The sequence below is a fragment of the Macrobrachium nipponense genome, chromosome 7, assembly GCF_015104395.2.
Source record: "Macrobrachium nipponense isolate FS-2020 chromosome 7, ASM1510439v2, whole genome shotgun sequence".
Lineage (NCBI taxonomy): Eukaryota > Metazoa > Arthropoda > Malacostraca > Decapoda > Palaemonidae > Macrobrachium > Macrobrachium nipponense.
Window position 1 is genome coordinate 109,151,615 of NC_061109.1, and position 21,064 is coordinate 109,172,678.

General features: G+C 37.1%; 1 protein-coding gene across 1 annotated transcript in view; it reads right to left on the reverse strand.

The window, feature by feature from the left end:
- LOC135217716 (U-scoloptoxin(01)-Cw1a-like) overlaps positions 1 to 20,745 on the reverse strand; it is a 53,598-nt gene extending 32,853 nt beyond the window's left edge. Inside the window, exon 1 of the mRNA XM_064253704.1 lies at positions 20,721 to 20,745. The gene's annotated coding sequence lies outside the window, so the exon portion shown is untranslated. The remainder of the gene's footprint in view (positions 1 to 20,720) is intronic.
- Between the last annotated feature and the right edge of the window lie 319 nt (positions 20,746 to 21,064).

A 21,064-nucleotide genomic window follows, 5' to 3' on the forward strand; every position in this document is an offset into this window, starting at 1 on the left:
TGGAATTTCAGAACTTTATCATTTTCTGTGATTTAGTACATTTTGTTCTTCGCTCAGAATTATGTTCGATTAATTTTTATTTTATTTCCAGCTTTGTATTTAATTAGACTGTTTTATATATTGGTATGTTTAATTGAGGTATATTTAATGCCGACCTTTTTATTTCAGAATGTGTAATGCCACAATTGTGTGTGCTTTATTAGATAATTCTATGCATGTTTACATTAAGGTTTATCTTTACTTTTAAGATTGATGCTATTTTTAAGATTTAATTGATTCTTTAGGTTGTATAAAAAATTTTACTCTATTTGATTAAAAAATTTTTTTGTAGGGGGAGAAAGGTATTAGATTAAAGTAAATTAATAATTTGTTAATTATAATTTGTTAATAGTTGTCCAACCTTTTGATCTTATTTTAGGTTAAGTTTTTTTTTAACAAGTTAGTATCGTTTATTAGTTCGATGAACTCTGTAAGGGAGTCATATGACTTCGTAGTTTTGCTTTGTTTACCGCCTTCTCCCCCGGTATTAGTGAACCATTGAAGTGCCGTATTAACGATCGTTGTTTTTCTCTCCTATGAGCTGTGTTGACTCGAGTGGAAGGCTTGATCGTAAGGGTGGTGATTCGTGACAGAGTTAGTTCGAGTTCCTCCTCACAGCCTGACGCTTTGCCACTTAAACTTTGGTCACTTCTGCAGTTTTGTACGGAGATTGGAGATTTGGATCACGGCTTCTTTAATCCTTCGCTGCCTTGTGTGTGGTCGCTGGTGTCTGTCACCCGCGGCATTCGTCAGCCACGCCCTTCCCTCGTTCTTCGGAAGAATTCCGAGCGAGTTGGCCCGTATCTACTGGGAACGGTTTGCAGTTTGTGGCGTGCGAGATCCTTGACCGTCCCGGATTCTCGGAGGCTACACCCTTAGTATTCCAGTGTTATTTTGGATTGCCTGCTGGCATTGCAGCTTGACCCAGTTGACCTGCTCATCGGCGTCAGTGAGTTCTTGGAACTCGTGGAGACAAGTAGGGCGGCTTTCTACAGGTATGAGATGTTTTTATAACTATTAAGACGATCGTGGATCGCTGGGTATCTGTAGATTTGCACGCCCTTGTTTGCAGTACGGTCTTCTGGATCTTGTATGACCTGAGAAGATGATTCACTAAGCCTTTCGTGATTATTCCTTTCAATCAATTTGTAAGGTTATTTTTTGTAATGTATTGTTTATTAACTTAAGTTAGTTTTGTATGTATTAGGTAGAAATAATTTTAAGTGCCCCTCCCCTTATTTTTTCTCTTGCTCCTTCTGCCTTACTTATTTTCTTAGGTTAGTTTTGTCTGGCCAGTTATTTGGAAGGTACCTGCCTGAAGTTTCATATTTATTATTTCCTATTTCTTATCGTAGGGTTTTAATTTAGCTGTAGGTGCTCTTTTAAAGATCTTAAGGTTGGTTTTCCCTTATTTATACATTTCATTTATTTTGGTTTTTATTGTTACCAACCATTACCTCTTTTTGTGTGTTTGTAAATAAATATTGTAACTTTTGTTGAGGTGTTTGTTCTATTGTTCCTAAGTTGCTGTGTTACATTTTCACTGACCGCAAATTCTGAGTAGAGACAAGAACCCTTGAAATTACGGCCGTAAATAAGGTCGTAACAATTACCAAGGACTGAAAATCCACAAAAAAGTGCGTAAAAGCTGAAAAGAAGGCACAAAAACTAGTGGGATACATACAGAGGCAATTCGAATACAGAAAGAAGGAAACGGTGCTGTAGCTCTGCACATCATTAGTCAGACCTCATCTTGAACATGCAGTTCAGTTTTGGTCACCAACACTAAGAAAGGACATAAATAGACTAGAAGGGGCAAATATGTGACCAAAGACAACTGGAGAGCCTGAACATGTATGGATTAGAAACATGACGATTGCGAGGAGAACAAATAGAAACATTTGAAATACTGAAAGGCATAACAAAAGTAGACAGTAACCTACTTATGTTAACCCTCTTAACGCCGGAGCCCTAAAAATCAAAAACGTCTCCCGTATGCCGGGCCCGGTTTGGAGTGAGCGCGGAAGTGGAAAAAAATAATTTTTTCAAAAAATTACAGACGCGCGTACTTTGAAGATTAAGAGTTCATTTTTGGCTCTTTTTTTTTTTCATTGCCTGAAGTTTAGAATGCAACCATCAGAAATGAAAATAATATCATTATCATATGTAAATAATGCGATATATGGTAGCGAAAAAAAAATTCATACATAATTGTATTCAAATCACGCTGTGCAGAAAACGGTCAAAGCTAACCCAGTTACTTTTATTTGCGTTGTATTGTACACTAATTGCGATCATTTTGATATAATATCATTGTAAAACAATAAAAGCAACACCGGAAAAATATTATCACAAAATGATGTACGAATTCGTAACGCGCGGACGCAAAAAATATTGTTTTCAAAAATTCACCGTAAATCACAATATTGTTCTAGAGACTTCCAATTTGTTTCAAAATTAAGACAAATGATTGAATATTACGATACTGTAAGAGTTTTAGATTAGAATGCAGATTGCGACCATTTCGGACGAGTTAAATTTGATCGAATGTCGAAATTTAATATATATATTTTTTCATATGCACATATTTCGAAGATGGAAAAAAGCTACAACCTTCAATTATTTTTTATTGTATTCTTCATGAATTTGCGCACATTTTGATATATGAAACTCTATAAAAAAAGGCTAATGATGAAAAGGAGCAAATATTAGGATAATGCCATGTACGTATTTCGGAGACGTGCGGCCGCGAATCGCGCGCGGAGTGAAGGTAAATATATTTTTCAAAAATTCACCATAAATCACAATATTGTTTTAGAGACTTCAAATTTGTTTCAAAATAAAGAAAAATGAGGGAATATTACTAGGCCGTAAGAGTTTTAGCTTACAATTGCGTTTTTTCACTATTTCGGTAGAGTCAAATTTGACCGAACGTGGTTTTTTTCTATTTATCGTGATTTATATGCAAATATTTCGAAAAAAGAGAAAAGCTACAACCTTCAATCATTTTTAGTTGTATTCTACATGAAATTGCGCCACATTTTCCCTATATAAAAACTTTATGTAACAGCTAATTTTAATGGTGCAAAACCCATTTCGACAATCGCACAAAAAAATTCTGATTTTTTCGGAAGAGTTACCGCGCGAACGTAATTTTTTTTTTTTCATAAATTCACCATAAAATCGAAATATTGTGCTAGAGACTTCCAAGTCGTTGCAAAATGAAGGTAAATGATTGAATATTACTAAAGAATATAAGAGTTTTAGCTTACAATTGCGTTTTTCGACCATTTCGGTAGAGTCAAAGTTGACCGAAAGTTGAAATTTTTGCACTTAACGTTATTTATATGAAAATATTTCAAAACTGATGAAAGCTACAACCATGGGTTGTTTTTTGTTGTATTGTGCATGAAATTGCGCACATTTCCATATATAAAACTTTATGTAACGGCAAATTTAAAAGGGTGCAAACATTAGGACAATCGCACGAAAAAATTTATCGGAAGAGTTTTATCGCAGAACGTAAGGAAAAAGTTTTTTCATAAATTCACCATAAATCGAAATTATTGTGCTAGAGACTCCAATTTGTTGCAAATGAAGGCAAATGATTGAATATTACTAATATAAGAATTTTAGCTTACAATTGCGTTTCTCGACCATTCTGTAGAGTCAAAGTTGACCGAAGTTTGAAATTTTTGCACTTATCGTTATTTATATTGAAATATTTTCAAATTGATAAAAGCTACAATCATGATTATTTTTTAGTTTGTATTGTGCATGAAATGCGCACATTTTCATATATAATACTCATGTAAAGGAAATAATTTAAAAAATGGTGCAATAATTATGTCAAAGTGACGAAATAATTTCCGAGATGTGTCACTGATACTTTTTAGTGCGATAAGAAAGAAATTCGCGCTTGCGCGCCTGCGTAGCGATTGTAAACAAAACAACGCTTGATCCGTGAACTCCCAGCATCCCCCAAGGCGCGTGATACAAAAGTTTTCGGCTGGTAGGCCTATAAGTTATTTTTCCGCGAATTTTTTAAAAAAAACTTTTTTTGAGCCGACGTATGATAGTCCAATCGGCATACGGGAGACATTTTGACTCGACTTTAATACGTCATCGGCGTAAGAGGGTTTAAACAAAAACCAGGCAAGAAATAATGGATGGATACTAGAACTGAAGAGATACAACACATCCCATTGTGGGAACTTCTTTACATACAAGATATGTGACACATGGAATAAACTTCTACCAGAAATTGTAAACAGCAAGAGTGTGGAATAGTTTAGAAGAAAGCTAGACAAAATCATTAGGACACCGTGAATGAACAGTAAAACCTGCTCCTAGAGATAAGTGAGCTCATGATGTCTCCCTGGGTGGACTAACAAGTCTTTTGAGACATCCTAATCCTTGTAACTCCACTACTTTGCTACGAGTTCTTTCTTAAATTCTATAGTGCTTCTCGCCTTTTTTTTTTACAGAAGGGGTACCACTTGGAACTTTCATTGGCCCCATTTTGGCTTATTTAGCAGTTGCACTCGAATAAAAAAGTACAAAAACAACTAACACAAAAGCAGAATGGGTCATGAAAGAAGATGGGATGCTTCGTTTTGGCGCTCGAGATGGGGTATTTCCAAGTGTACGAAAACCAAGGAAACGTATGATAACCGAGACAAAATTTCATAGAAAAAAAGTCTGTGATAAGAGAGGTGTACAAAAACCAAGGTTTGACTGTACCTCAAAATCAGATATTTTTTTAAATCCTCGTTACTTTTCCAATACGTATTACTCTCCCAACCACTAATTTCTCTTTCTGTTGCCTTTGCAAACATTATAACTTTAGATGCAAAAAGTATTCACAATTCTCAAACTTCCTGCTGGCCGCCAATATACGTGTGAACTTCCTTTCAAAATTAAAAGTTTCACAATTGTATTACCAACTTATTCCCTAAAAACAGAGATATTCTGGCAACAAGTAATTACTTTTGTCGGTGAATTTAGGTTTTGAACGAGAAGACAGCATGTAACTGACTTTCTCTGCCTGTATTGTCTCCTGTGGGATTTGAAATTAAGGAATTGCGGAAATTGATGATCACATTTTTGTAGCGTATAGAGTCAGTTTTATCGATGTGTGACATTAAAAATGTTAAATTAAACAGTAACTAAGAACAGTTGTATATAATATATATAAATATAGAAGTAAAATCTTACTAAAAACATAAATTTAATATTTATTTTGATTTTGGCTGTGGTTTGTTCCTTAGTTTTGAGAGGTGCTAATATGGGTAGAAGGAACATTTGGAAAACATTCTCTCTCTCATAGGAGATAGAATGTAGCCCTTTTTTACATGATAGTGAGGTGGAGGCTTTAATATGTTTAGCACAATGAAGATTGCCACGTCATAAGCTCTTGAGCATAACAGAAGGTATTTTTTCAGCAGATGCTTAGAATAAAAATTTTTTTGCAATTTTAATTTTGTCCTGCAAACTTTGGCCTTTTGAGTGGGATATGAATCATCCTCTGTAGTCTCACTCAGGTACAGAAGGACCCTCTGAGGGAGGCTATGGACAGAGATGTTACTCTTCAGATTGTTTCCCTGCTTGCCTCAGTATCAGTTAAGAGGATAGGCAGATTGCATGGTCTCTCCTGCATAGAGAGTCACTCATCTGGTTGGTGACTTATTTCATTGTCAAAAAAGCACAAATGCACCAATATAATATACAAACGAGAATGTGCAAACTAGATGTGGCAAATACGGTCAGATAATTGCAAGACACGGAGTTGGTACTCCCAGTTACAAAGAACAGAGAAACAGTGTTCAGTGGAACATGAACACACTCCTCTACCTCCCTAGAAAAAAAAACTGCCTTGAGTAGGCCTTTTAACTGGGACAAATGTATATCTCCAATTCAGTTGAACTGTCTATGCTCATGAGGAACTTCGAGGAGTCTTGTCCTCCGCACTATAACTCAAACAGAGTATGGGCCCTTAAGTGAGGTCTGTGACAGATATCTTACTAAACCGCTGTCTTCATGTCGTCTTTAGTCTTGGTAAAGTGTAGACTGGTGATTTACATGGCTTTTCCTCTTGTTTGGAAGTCAAAGTGTCTGGTATCTGTCCCATTTGTTTCTGTGTTTGTGGTGGTTTTGATTAAAACCCATCGATTCCTGATGAAAGATATGTACATGAGTTTTCAGGGTTCTGATTTCACTGGGAGGACTCTGTTGGTTGTATGAGTGAGTGGGTTATATGCTAAGTATGAGCCATAAGGTGCTGCTTAAGAAGGGCAAATCTTTTAGGCCAAAGTGTCAGCACCTATTTGCTAGTATACTGGCAAGCAAAAGAGAGTGGGTGTCCAGGAATACCCTTTATTTCTGGCTTCATTCTGTAATCGAATAAATGTACGTATAACTTTTCTGGTGTAGACTCTTGTTTAGTTATAGTAAAAGTTCACAAAGTAGGTTTATGGAAGTGTCCCTGCATTTTTGAATAAATTTTTGGTAGCATTGGTAATGAGGGCAAGTTTCTCACACATTATACCACCTTTATGTTATTGTACCAGAGGGACATCGCTCACAGATTCAACTGCCTTACGATGTGTCACCCCATGTAGGGCCATACAAGCAGTTCTTGGGTTATGACGGTCTCGGCTTACGACGTTCCTAGGTTATGACGCTTTTCAATTATATTCATCAGAAATTATTTCCAGGGTTACGACGCATGTTCCAGAGTTACGATGCCTACAAACGCTGATCTGGCAGATGAAATATGACACCAAAAATGCAAAATAATCAATATTTAAAGGTTTTTTTGATGAAGAATGCAGTTTACATAGTTTTGAATGCACCTAAAGCATTAAAAGTAAGGTTTTCTTAGGATTTTTGACAATGTTCCGGCTTACGACGATTTTCGGCTTATGACGCGTCTCAAGAACAGAACCCCCGTCGTAACCCAAGGACTGCCTGTACAGTAGAACCTAGATGTACGAAAGTCCCTACTTACAAAAAATCCAAGTTACAAAAGCAAAGACAAAGATTTTTTAAATTCAGGTTGCGAAAGTGTGTACTGTAAAGTCCGAGATTCGCCTGGACCGCCAAAAACAATTTTAAAACTCGTGTGCCGCCAACTGAGTAGACTCACCACCCTTCTCCCGCTCTCCCATTGGTTCCTGATGCTAGTCACCACCGTTAGACCCTACTCTCCTATTGGTCAGCATCTGTCCCATCATCCCTCTACGTAAAGGCGTCCTTCGACCATTTCGTCGCATCAGCATTATCATACACACGTGGAATTCGTTCGTTCACATAGATTTTGTTTGTTAACATAAATTCGCGTTAGTGATTTCACTTTCTTTTTGTACTTGGATACTATATCGCGTTGTGTGTGAACTTAATCAACTTAATTAGCCATGGGTCCCAAGAATGTTGCTGAAGTTCACGGAAAGAAGAGGATGCTTTCTATGGAGACAAAGATGGTGATAATTAAAAAGTATGAAGCCGGCATGCGCTAAGGAATATGGCTGAAGTCCGTTGATGATAGGCACCATCCTTAAGCAGAAAGAAGCCATCAAGGCAGCTACACCTTCCAAGGGCGTGACTATTTTGTCCAAAAAGAGGAGCCACGTGCATGATGAGATGGAGAGGCTGCTTCTTGTATGGATTAAAGACAAAGAAATCGCTGGCGATACAATAACTGAGATGGCAATTTGCCACAAGGCCAGCGCTATTTTCGGTGATCTGATTGCCAAGGCCGAAGACGACGGAGGAGAAGGGACATCGACAGCAACCCCAGACTTCAAGGCTTCTTGGGGGTGGTTTGATAAATTTCATGAATGGACTGGCATCCATTCGGTGGTGCGGCATGGGAAGGCTGCCAGCTCAGACACGAAAGCGGCTGAAGCCTTTATTAAGACTTCAACGAGATGACGATCAAGGAAGGCTACAGTTCTCAGCAAGTCTTCAACTGTGACGAGACTGGCCTTTTTTGGCGCAGGAAGAGAAGAAGCTACCCGGGCAAAAGCCTATGAAAGACAGGCTTATGCTCGCACTTTGTTCCAACGCCAGTGGGGATTGTAAGGTCAAGCCCGTACTTGTGTATCATTCCGAGACTCCTCGAGCCTTCAAGGCCCACAAAGTGCTAAAGGAGAAGCTTCCGGTGACGTGGAGGGCTAATGGGAAACCCTGGGTAACGAGATTTTTGTTCACTGAGTGGGTAAATCTATGTTTTGGCCCGGCAGTGAAGAAATTCTTGGAAGAGAAGTGCCTCCCTCAGAAATGTCTGCTGTTGTTGGACAATGTCCCTGCTCACCCTCCTGGCCTCGAGAAAGATATCCTAGCAGAGTATTCTTTCATCAAGGTTCTTTATCTTCCGCCTAACACCACCCCTCTCCTCCAGCCCACGGACCAGCAAGTGATATCGAACTTCAAGAAGCTGTATACAAAACATCTTTTTAAGAGATGTTTCAACATCACCGATACCACAATCCTCACCTTGCGTGGATTTTGGAGGGAGCATTTCGATGTTGTGATATGCATCCGACTCATCGATCAAGCTTGGCAGGAGGTTTCGAGGCGAACCTTGAATTCTTCGTGGAGGAAACTCTGGCCTGATGCCGTATCCACCCGAGACTTCGAGGGATTCAACATGGGCGAAGCTGATGCAGATTCAGAGACAGTTGACGATCCTGAAACTGTTTCGCAACCAGATCTTGACGAGATCGTTGCACTCGGCAAGTCTATGGGGCTGGTCGTAGACGAGGATGACCTGAAGGAGTTGGAGGCCATGCAACATAACGTCGTTCAAGAAGAGTTCTCTAGCAGCGGCGAGGAGGACGACCCTATGACAATGGCAGAAATTAAGGATGATCTAGCTGCTTTTCATAAAGTGCAATCATTTGTAGAAAAGAGACACCCTGAAAAGGCTCACACAGGTCGTATTCTTGCGCAGTTTGATGACATTTGCCCGAGTCGTTTCAGGAACATTGTCAAAAGCAGGCAGAATCAATCTTCCTTGGATAGTTATGTTTTAAAGAGGCTTTAGTAGTAGTAAGCAAACAGGAAGATTCCAAGTGATACGAAAAAACAGAAAGTTGAAAATGGTGAAAAATTGAAATTTTGTAAAAAAAAAAAAAAAAAAACAAAAAAAAAAATAAAACATTGTAAAGGGTCTAACCAAAGTAAAAAAAAAAGTAAAAATCAGAAAAAGACAAAAAAAAGAAATTTAATTTTAAGTTTTTTGTAAAGTTAAGTGTCAATGTTTTCTGCCCTTTGTTAATGTGTTTCGTAAAGTTTAGTGCTAATGTTTTCTGCCATTTTTTTTATTTTTTTTTGTAAAGTTAAGTGTTCATGTTTTCTGCCATTTGTCCTCCTCCTCTGTCGCCACTTTCGGAGATCACCTCACTCGAAAGGTAAGGTTCCACATTTTACTACATATGTACGTACATGTACATACAGTATTTCTTGTACCATGTACACTAATACACTTTATTTATAGGTACGGTAAAGGTTATGTTAGGTTTGAATGGTCCAAATTGTTGTATTTCATTGTTTATTGGTCAATTTAGCTTTATTATAAAATTTACTGTGGTGTTTTTGTAGGGCTTGGAACGAATTAGGCAATATACATGTAAAATGTAGTTCGAGATACAAAAAAATCAGGTTACGAAGGCTGCTTCGGACGTAACGTATTAATTTCGTATCCTGAGGCACTACTGTATAGGCATGTGTGTGTGTAAATTCTGTTAAAACAGGATATGTCTCAAGTGATATAGGCCCATTAAAACACTGGTTTAAAGCTCAGGACTATATTTCAGTGGACTGACTTCCACCCTTATCAAATAGTGAATGACAGAAGTTACATTTGTGAAATGTATAGTGGGAGATATGCCCTTAGATGATGGCTGGGGTCACTGCTAAGCCAACATTGGTTCTGTCAATTGTCTTAATCCGTTTCATCGTTGCCTTAAGGAAGATATTGTCTATATGGCCAAAGTCCTAGGCTTCATCGGAAAGATTGATCGTATAATTTGGTTTTATCAGTAAAGATACTACCATCAGACATCTGCATTGACAGCTGCTTTTGTATAAAATTTGGGACAGTGTCAGCTGAAAGTGGACTGTAGGGTGTTCTGTACCTGACTGCTTTATCTGGTGGCTAAACCTGGATTCAGCTGCGAAGCTAAGAGTATACAGTGGACCCCCCGTATTCGCGTTCTCCGGATTCGCGGACTCACACATTCGCGGATTTCTCTCAGGAACATTTCCCTGCATTATTCGCGGAAAATTCGCACATTCGCGGTATTTTTCTATGAGAAATATCCACAAATTCCTGTTTTTTTTTTTTTTTTTTTTTTTTATCAATTTCATCATAAAATGCACTTTTTGTGATAAAACTATTAAAAAACCAAGTATGAAAATTTTTAGTGGTTTTTTCTTAAGTTTTAACTAACAAAATAGGCTGTTTTTAGCGTTTTTATAGGGGTTCCAAACATTCGCGGATTCTAACTATTCGCGGGGGGGTCTGGTACGCATCCCCCGCGAATACGGGGGACCACTGTATATACGTACATGACCAATAATTTACATTCCCAGAGAACTTCAAGTAAATCATATATTATTAGCCTCTTTTACCCTGCATAAATCATTAGATTTATCTCGGGCAAGAAATAAATCTAGTTTATTTATATAAAATCCATTGGGAATGTTTTCCTTATGAGTGAATTAAGCACCTGTTAGCTGGTCAGTTATAATAAGTTTTTTGTTAGGATAGTGAAGCATATGGCTACTAATCATCATTATGAGTAATATTTGGGTTGACTTTTATGGGATTAATTCTCATCTGTTTCAAAGTTCATTCAATTTTTTGCTCCATGATTATGTTAGTGGTCTCCATATCTGTAGGAGCAGGAACCTTACTTCATAAAGACTGGCTGAGAACCTAGTATAGCCTAACATCTGGAGGCAACCATTTGCATGTGAAAAGACATGCTATTATTTGAAGAGATAATATAAATACTATCTTGATAATGTGTTTATATTGTATCATTGAGAGTATGAACAAATTTCTATGTAGGAAGCTACTACAGACAGGAATAAGCATAGGTGAAAGACGAGTCGGGCGTATGATAAACTAAAAATTCCAATAAGAAAGGAAAATCTTATAACACTGAAGTAAGTGGTAAGTGAAAAATAAATTAAGGGAATGTAGCATGTCACTCTCTCGGCCATCAGCATTTATAACTCCGCCTGGAACAGTTTAAAAGTGAACTTAGTACATTTGAATGGAAAATGAAATGTAAACATAACCAAAAAGCTTTCACAGATTCTTAAAGATAGGTTTGGGGTTCATTATCCCTTGATGAATGGAGGGAGGAAGAGAAACAGACCTTGACAAGCTTTATAGCTACGAAGAACTGGAAGGTCAGAGCCACGGGCCAACGTGCTGTTGCGATGGATGGCCTTGGTCAAACTTACTCTCCTTGGAGGAGATGCCAAAATTACAGTCTCAAATCTGGTAATAGAGTCGTTGTAGTGGTGCGTTGACTCATCGTGAGACGCTTTAATGAGGTTCAGAATACCCGAATCATTTTGGTAATGATGCTGAAATATGACTCAGGCCGATTTAGCTTGATGACTTTCCTTATTCTTTCTGTAACTGTCATTGAAGGACCTGACTAGAAGGAAGTGGATTTAGTTAAAGTTAAGGTATCATTGTTGTCTTCAGTTCTCGCTAATTTGGCACGTAATGGATGAAGAGAAAGAAACTTTGTTAGCTCTTTGCAGAGCAGTTGATTAAGAGAACAAGAACGAGTATTTGTATTTGTATTTTTTTTTTTAAATACTTTCTCGACTAACATTTTTTTCAAATATGTTGATTTTCTCCTAACATTTCTTTAAAATCCTTTGATTTTCGCGTAAAAAACCACACACATTTTTTTCTTCAATCTTTTGATTTTCGCCTACCCCCCAGTGATCTTGCAGTAAATTCACAACAGCTCTGTATTGTGGCTAAGTCACCTAAGGTAAAAGTGTGAGGGTCAATCCTTAATTTTGCCGAATTAATAAAGTGAAGCCGCTTTATACACAGCTCTTGGTAGCAACTTCTTCACTACGATGTTGTAAGTGCAGACTGAATGCAAAACGTCGATCTATGTAGTAAATATGAACAAATCTAAAGAGAAAGGAAGTAGAGAAGCTAGAAAATAAAGACGGGACTGATTAGTTAAAGATTAAAGAATCTGCTTCGATTAGATTGGTTAGTTTACAATGGATAATAAATGATGAGTTCAAGAACAAAAAAATTATACCGAATGAAAACACGGACACGGATAAGGAAATGAAGGCCAGGAGGATGTAAAAAGAAAAAAAAAGAAAAGAAAAAATTGTATACAAGGAGGGAAAAAAAGCATCTTTGTTAAATTGGGTGAAATGGTGGCTTAAGGTCACTCGGAACCGTTAATAGTTTTATGACTGACTTGGCCGTTTTTATTCACGGCAAACTAACCGCTTTATTTTTCGTGGCCTCGCCCGAGGATAGAGATTCACAGCTTGTTCTCTCTCTCTCTCTCTCTCTCTCTCTCTCTCTCTCTCTCTCTCTCTCTCTCGTTCCGAAGTGTAATCGTTAAGGCATAAAAAGAGAACGTCACGGGGATGATTTGTCATTTCCAATGCCAGATCAGGAGTGATTAGCTCTTTTTATTATTTTTTTTTCATACTTTGCGTTTCATCTGTATCTTGTTTCAACCTTAACCTTCTCATTTGTGTGTATGCAAGTTAGGACACTTTTCCTAAAATGATTTTCAAGTTCAGCTATCGACCAAGGACGTTCCACTGAACTTTAATGTAATCTGAAATACCCAAACTTTGAAGAATTTTCTTCTCGACACAAAGTTTTTGACAAAGTTCGTTCCATAATTTAAGCCGATCCTGTTAAGCAACAGGAATTTATCATTCAATACTTGGTCCACGGCCATCATTTTACTGTCCGGTATCTGGTAGCGATCTTGATGAATGAAAGCATGTGACCACGCTTTCGGTTTCTTTTTTCAAAGGGGGGTGGGGGCGGGGTTAGTGCTGTCAGTGAGGTGCGCTGTAGGCATTGCTTGAGGCTTTTTGCAGCGTCCCTTCGGTCCATAGCTGCAACCTCTCCATTCCTTTTATTGTACCTCCGTTCATATTCTTTCTTCCATCTGGTTTCCCACCATCTCTGACAATTTTTCCATAGTGCAGCTGTGAAGCTTTTCTTCAGCTGCACCTGTCAAAGCATCTGTCAATTTCTCTCTCAGCGCTGAATGACCCATAGGACCCAGTGAATGGCCTTTGGTCTAAATTCTTTACCGTTCTATCCCTCTTTCTCACCACATTGAAGAAACGACCAGAACGGACTATCCTATACGTTGATTCCCTATTTGGCATCTCACATTCATATTCCATTCGTTTTCTTGTGTAGAAAGGAAATAGTAATATCCGTTCTCTCACGACTCCTGAAATATTCCATTCCATTTCTTTTTTTAAACATAATTGTAATTTTTGTCCTTTTCACTTCAAGAGGTGGAGGGAGAGAAAGTAGGTGAAAAATTTAAAATAGCAAAGATATATTCTTAGCCTTCTGGGTTATATTGACTTGTTTGTATAATTTAATTTAATTTTTATCAGAGGGACTAGGATAATTCAAGACGCCAAGCCATATTAATTATCTTAAGTAAGTAACCCAACTTACCCAAGTACTCGTTATATTAGGTCGGCTACTTCAACATGTGAAATCGATACAATTGGGAAGTGAAAAATTGTGTTTTCCAACTGTGAGCTGCATAGTGTGTATGACTGGCTTGTTGAGACCCATTAGTGTTATTATTTAGTATATAAAAAAATTGCAAAAAAATTATAAAAGAAATGTATATCATAGTTTTCTTTTATAGAATTTGAAATTCATTCCTAGTATTCTATCAAAAGTATTATTCTAGTATTCTGATGTGGTTTACAGTATTTACATCTGTGCTTGAGCTAAAATATAGGGAGCCAAAAATGATATAATTTGGTAAAGGAAAGGGAAGTAGTATTGGGGTTGGAGTGGTGAAGACTCTCTCTCTCTCTCTCTCTCTCTCTCTCTCTCTCTCTCTCTCTCTCTCTCTCTCTCTCTCTCTCTCTCTCTCTCCTTCCTGATACCGAACCCCTGTACAAGCTCTCAATTGACTGGAAGTCCTTGGAAACCCACAAGAAAAAAAAGAGAAGCAAGGGATCTCCTGACCTCTCATTGCTTACGACCATCAACAAAAACTCTACTCTAGGATTGTCCCTTCTCTGCTCCATCTCAGTGACTTCAGGAGTGTGTCTTTTCAATTTTATTTTTTGAAGTGAGAATTACATGTCAATCAGTATAAGAGGTAACCGCAATGTTACTCCCGTTTTAACGTACACTACTTTTCGACTTTAACAACACCGAGCACCTTGTTCCTTTAGCCATAAACTTGATATCTGCTCTCTTTAGGCGACAGGAGTCTTGAAGTAATTCCGAATATGTTCTAGAAAAAAAAAAAAAAACAGGTTTTGCTCACAATTATTCGAACAGTTATGGGAAACAATCTGAACGTGTTTTTTCCTTTTTGTTTTGCATATCAAAACATTTGTTGTTTATGAAATAGAAGTGTGTCGTCTTGGCTACTCATAGAATGATTTTATTCTCGTCCTCCGGATTCAAAATTTTGTGGGACTAAAGATGTTATGAAATAAGATTACAGTGAGAACTATGAAATTAGTTATAAGAATGTAGTTACCTGTGATTTTTTTTTAATGATTGTCCTTGTATTGTCATACGTGCACATTTAATACAGAATAATGTGAGACGACGTCTATTCAACAAGTTTGTTTTCTGTTGATACCAGATCAGAAGAATTAAGACTTGGCGTCTCTCTCTCTCTCTCTCTCTCTCTCTCTCTCTCTCTCTCTCTCTCGCATCTCTCTCTCTCTCTTCTCTCTCTCTCTCTCTCATTATATTTTATTTATATTGGTGCTTTTTAGCTATATACATGAATATATGTACATATATGTAAATATACTATATGTATTATATGCTTAGATATTTTATATATAAAATCATATAATGTGTCATGTGGGTAATATATATGGAATATAAAAAAAGATAAAGCATCCAAGATTATGGAACAATTTTATAATGTCACACTGAGTGAACATGCACTAACAATCACCAGTTGTTGAATTAAAACTATTCCCCTCTCATTGCAGAACCTCACTCCTTACCAAGAGTGTGTTGTGATAAATATTTTGCCAACAGTAATGCATTGACAGTTGGTAGAAACACTGAATTTTCACTTCATAATTACTATGGTAACTATGCTCTGCTAGGAAAGGCTAATCACTGGTTTACAAAGAAATTGAGGCAAGCACAAAAATACCCGTTTTTACCTAATTTGGGGGTGCTGAATTCAAATTTGAAATCCGTTTTTACACATCACCTCTAGTTATCTATCCTGTTTTATCTGTTATAAGCTGCTGCAACTATTGAAATGTGCACATATATTCTCTGTTTATACTAAAATGAGACTATTTAAAAGCCAGAAAACTAGAGGTGATAGAGCAAAACTATTTATAAATTTGAATTCAGCACACCCATATTAGCAAAAAACACCTATCCCCATTCTTGCCTCAGACCAAAATTTTATTTTTGTAAACCAGTGAATAATCATCGAGATTTACTTTCATCTCAAAGTCGTTGATTATGTAAATTGTTTCTTTGCTCTTTTTAGCCTACACAAGCTTATATCTCGCCTATTAATTTTTTTCAGGTAATCTAGTGAGCAGCTCCAGTATGGGATAAAAAGGGCAGAAATAAAGTAAGCGTTTTATTCGGAATCAGTTTGTTTCTCTAACTTCAGATGAAGAAATCAACTTATGGGTTGCAATATTGTAATTATTATCACCCTTATTTCAAGTAATTTTGTGGTAGATAGTTGACATGAAACTATTTTTTGCTGTTCAAGAGAGTCCCTTAAGGATCAGAATGCCGTTTGCATAAATGAGCAGGGTTTTTTTTTTTATCACAGCACTAGATCGTATTGGTTCTCGGCGACTTCCCACATTTTTTCAGCTTTCGGTGTATATCTCCCAGTGTTCCGTGTGTGCCGTACTGTTGACGGTACGTATTTTATTTTTTCATTGTCTCTGCAGCCCCAGTTACACCACTGTCTTTCTATTGTCATCTGTTCATCTTTGTCTCTCCCTTCATAGCTGTCTTAACTTCTTAAACTTGTGATGATACAGCTTTCACGTCAAACCATTATTACTAATAGTACTGATAATAATTGTAATTCTTTGGTGATCAGAAGCCCGCATATTGATCTGTTCTGTTACTGTACCTCATCTCCAAGATCTGGAATTGTCTCCCATTCTTTGTCTTCCATGTGTCCCGTAACCTCTCTTATTGTAAGAGAGGATTCAGCCGCTTTCCTCATGGTTCACTGGTTAGTCAATTTAGTTCGACGTGTTTCATCACCAGTTGTGGGTTAGAAAAGGTCTTAGGTTGACCTCCACATCCCACGGTATATATTATTCACAGCTATTTCCCATTGATATGAATTCATTGTACCTTCGGAATAATTTACAGCCAACAGGAATTACTTACGTTAAACCAGAATTTCTCAGGACCACAGACAATCTAGTAATGTAAGAAAGAGAACTATTAAATATAACCGACTTAATGGGGTCTGTATTATAATCCGAATAAAAGCCAGTGAATGGTAGGGACTTCAAAGGTAAACCATGATGATAATGATGAGAGTAAAACCACAACGTTCCTCTTCCTCGTACTACAGTCATTTTGAGCCTCTACCCGGCCATTTCCATTTTGTTAAATTTCAGTAAAAGTTAACCCATCCATTAGAATAAGTAGTTTAGAGTTTTAAGAAGATATCCCCTCTTTAAAAATACATCAAAATTTCATTCTTAAACCATATTGCCGTTGTTGGACAGGTGGCGCACCAAGAGTTCCGGTTTCTAAAGGTTCCGTCTGCAGGCTAAAAGTTGTCAGGCATGTGATCATCTCCTAATAAGGCGAACGTCTGTTGCCTTCACGTATGACACTGATTTCATTGGAGGACGAGAGATCACCTTGATCCATAGAATTTTTTTTCCCTAAGGATTCCTATTTGCTCTGTTATTTGGGAAACGTATTTCACGATGGTGTCTTTACATATCGTGGCCTTTGGAGGTTTTCGCAGAAAAAGAGGCGAGTACTTGCCGAGAGGTTCTTGGTTTGTTTTTCTGTGAAGGGCAAGGTGATCAAGATTCGTCATAATGTAAACAACTATGATTGTCTGCCACAAAGAGAGATGAGTTTTTTTCTTTTTTTTTGTAGTAGTGAGGCAATGTATTGATAAGGTTCGCATTATTATTATTATTATTATTATTATTATTATTATTATTATTATTATTATTATTATTATTATTATTGTTGTTGTGTTGTTGTTGTTGTTGTTTACCAGGTAAATACCAACAACAACAACAAAACAATCGAATATCTTTAATGGAAACTTTGCTGTAACTTCTTCAGTCTACGGCGTAGGTTAGGTTTTTGTATAAAGAAAGCACCTCTTGTCAAAGTATTTAGAACATTTTGACATATTCAGTTCTCTTAGTTAATGCATAAACGAATTTGTAAGTCAATAGTTTACTCTGGCCGTCGAGCTTCATTGTAACTCACTGTTATTCCAATCAGAGTTCCATACTTCTGCGAAGTATAGGCTGGAATGAGGGGTGGAGTATTAATTCACAATTCATATCTCTCTCTCTCTCTCTCTCTCTCTCTCTCTCTCTCTGTGTGTGTGTGTGTGTGTGTGTTTGTGTGTCTCTTATCGGAAGAATAAACAAATAAGAGGAGGCTGTCTCGCCTGCCGAGTCCATGGAAGTATTTTTTGTATTATTTAGTGACAGAATATAATTAGTTATTGCTTTCATCACATTGTGTCTTGATGCCATCGCACTTGCCATGGGCCCGAAGTGATAAATGTCGCCGCTTTCTTGTAGACAGGTTTCAAGTGCCCAATTTGCGAATTGCTTTCGGTTAATAAGGCAGGCACGTAAAGAGAGAACTTTGCTAGTAACTAAGATTGTAAATGTGAAAGTATTTTCAAATTTGAACTAACCGGAAAGCAGCTTCCTTACGTGACTTCAAAAGTCATTAATAATTTTGTTAAGCTTTTAGAATTTGATTACAGGTATTCTGACAATACTAAACAAAATTAAATTATTTCAACTATTCATAATGTAATCGAGGTACACGAGGCATCTAATGAAAAAGACCAGTCCATCTTCTTAGGAAAACACACACACACACACACACGTGTATATGTTTGTATATATATCAGTGACGGGCAGTTCCCGTAAAAACATTTAACGCAATAGGTTACGAGTACATGCAAGAATCCCAACAACATATACTCTGTTTTTAAATATCGTTTGATATAAAAATCGTGGAATCTATTCCCGTTGGAAATAACGCACAGAATTGTTGACCTCCGATTCGTGAACGTCAACCAGATAACTGACAAACTTTTTTTTTTTTTTTTTTTTTTTTTTTTCATCTAAATCTTGACTAGTTCTGTGTATGCAATCTCGCTGTGTCGATGGTAGGGGAATTTTAACGAACAAATAGCGAAAGCTTCGTCTGAAAACAATACGAAAAACATTTTGGTGGTTTCATTTTTGTGGTTTCTTCATTCTTTGTGTTATACGACTGTGAAGCGTGTTTCAATTTTTTCTAACTTTTTCTGATTTTTTTATATATTTAGTTTCTAGTTAGTTTTATTTGCTATTCAGTTGTTATTATTCTTTTTGCTTTTTTGTTCTCTTTCGCAAACGGCCATTTTTGTTTATCGAAGCTTTGTTTTCACAGATATCTTCATATATATAAAGTAATGCCTCGGAGGAAAATAAAAAGACGAGATCTGCCGACATCTTTCGGTCTTAACGACTCTTTACTTAAGGCAAAGAGAGACACAGTAGAGGTAAGCATATACCAACGGACGATACAGGATTAACAAAAGCTCCAATCCACTTTGAAGATACGAAAAAGTCAAATTGCCTTCAACCACACGCCTCCCAAATCCTTAATCTATCCTTCGGGAATTTGCTACAATTGTACTGTCCGGTCGTATATGCCTCCTTGTTTTTAAAAATGTATTGTTGTCTGACTAAATTACCTGTGACCAAGTGTGGTGGCTGCTTCTAAATCTGTAATCTAGGCCATGGCCGTTTTTCGTTTTTTAAAAGTGAATTGAACCTCTTGTTAATCTTGTATTGTCCGTTGGCATATGCTTACATGCTTACGTCTACTAGGTTTCTCTTTGTTCTGATCAGTCTTGCCTTAAGTAAAGGGTCGTTAAGACCGAAAGATCTCGGCCGTTCTCGTCTTTTCATTTTCCTCCGTGCCATGGCATTACCTTTATTTACGTACCATTATGTTTTATATATTTCGTGATCAAGTTATTCGTATATATATATATATATATATATATATATATATAATATATATATATATATTGTGTGTCTATGCATACATACTTTATAGATGTATGCATCTATATTGTATATATGTATATGATGTTTATATATATTTGTATATATAATATGTAGGCATGTATGTGTGTGTATGTCGAGAGATATTGCCACCAAAGCAAAGTACAACTAAAACATGAGGACAGAAGGCGAGTAGAGCAATACTGTACATTATATATCGTAGATTTAATGAAAAGGTACTTAGAGCAATCTGTAAGCCAGGGAAAAGGGGGCAAACTCGACAAAATGTGAAATATGAGAGTATAGACTTAGTACTTGGAGGTCACGTTCACTACCCCATATACCCTCATATTATTTTAAGGGGTGTAAAGTAAAGTAGCCAAAGTTGGCCAGTGACAGGGCACACGGACATTTGTCCTTTTGCGCCTGTTTTTATGGCTACCTACTTAAAATAAGCGAAAGCAGCTTAACAACCAAATGGTTTCTTTTTGTAATCATCCGGAAGAAACATGAACGAACATTATATATATATATAATAGATATATATTATATATATATAATATATCTAATGAGATTCTAAAATCTCGTTCTTCTATTTTAAAAGGTAGCTATGGATCATGCGCCTAAGGTAACACATTCTCTCTCTCTCTCTCTCTCTCTCTCCTCTCTCTCTCTCTCTCTCTCTCTCGCTTTCTCTCTATTCCCAATAACTCTCTCTCCACGACACCCCCCCTCTCCATTACCTAAGGCAACTGAATCAGATACGTGAGCTTATAAAAAATAACATTTATTTATGAACAAAGCATTAGCTAAATAAACCCAGGTTCTAGAACAAAAAGATTAAATGAATGATTGACTCAAAGTCCAAATAACTCGGATAACCCTCACTAATTAATCAAATAACTAACACTAGTTTAGCCATAACATTAGGCACAGTCAATATAGTCAGTACACCATAGTAAGTCACCATATTCAATACCCTTGTCTCAGATCAGTTCCCCTTTCTCCAGAACCGCCTGTTAGAAGACAGGAGAACACTTTGATAAGCATAAGATTAAAATCAAAGATCATATGAAATAGAACATCTCTGAAATAAGTATTCAAATACAATCCAGCCACATCTTTTGGCCAAAAGTAAATATGCTTACCCATTCAACACAGTATGCACTAACACTTCTCTATAAACACTTTTGCAGGAGCCATCTTGGCTTCTCGCCTCCCTTGCACAGATCTATCCATCATGGTAATGTAACATCTCATTATGTAGGGAAAGGCTCGCACGTACGCACGAACTCACACACACTCTCCACACCCCGGGAAACTGCCTAGAATTAGATTCATAAGTCACCTCTGTGATCAAGCGCTCATAGCAACAGGACATGCACGCCACTCAAAAAGAAAAGTCAGCATTCCTAAGCTCATCACCTCGAACACTGTCTCTAGGGAATTTAAATGATGACTCATTGTATTCTATGTATACCTCTAATATATA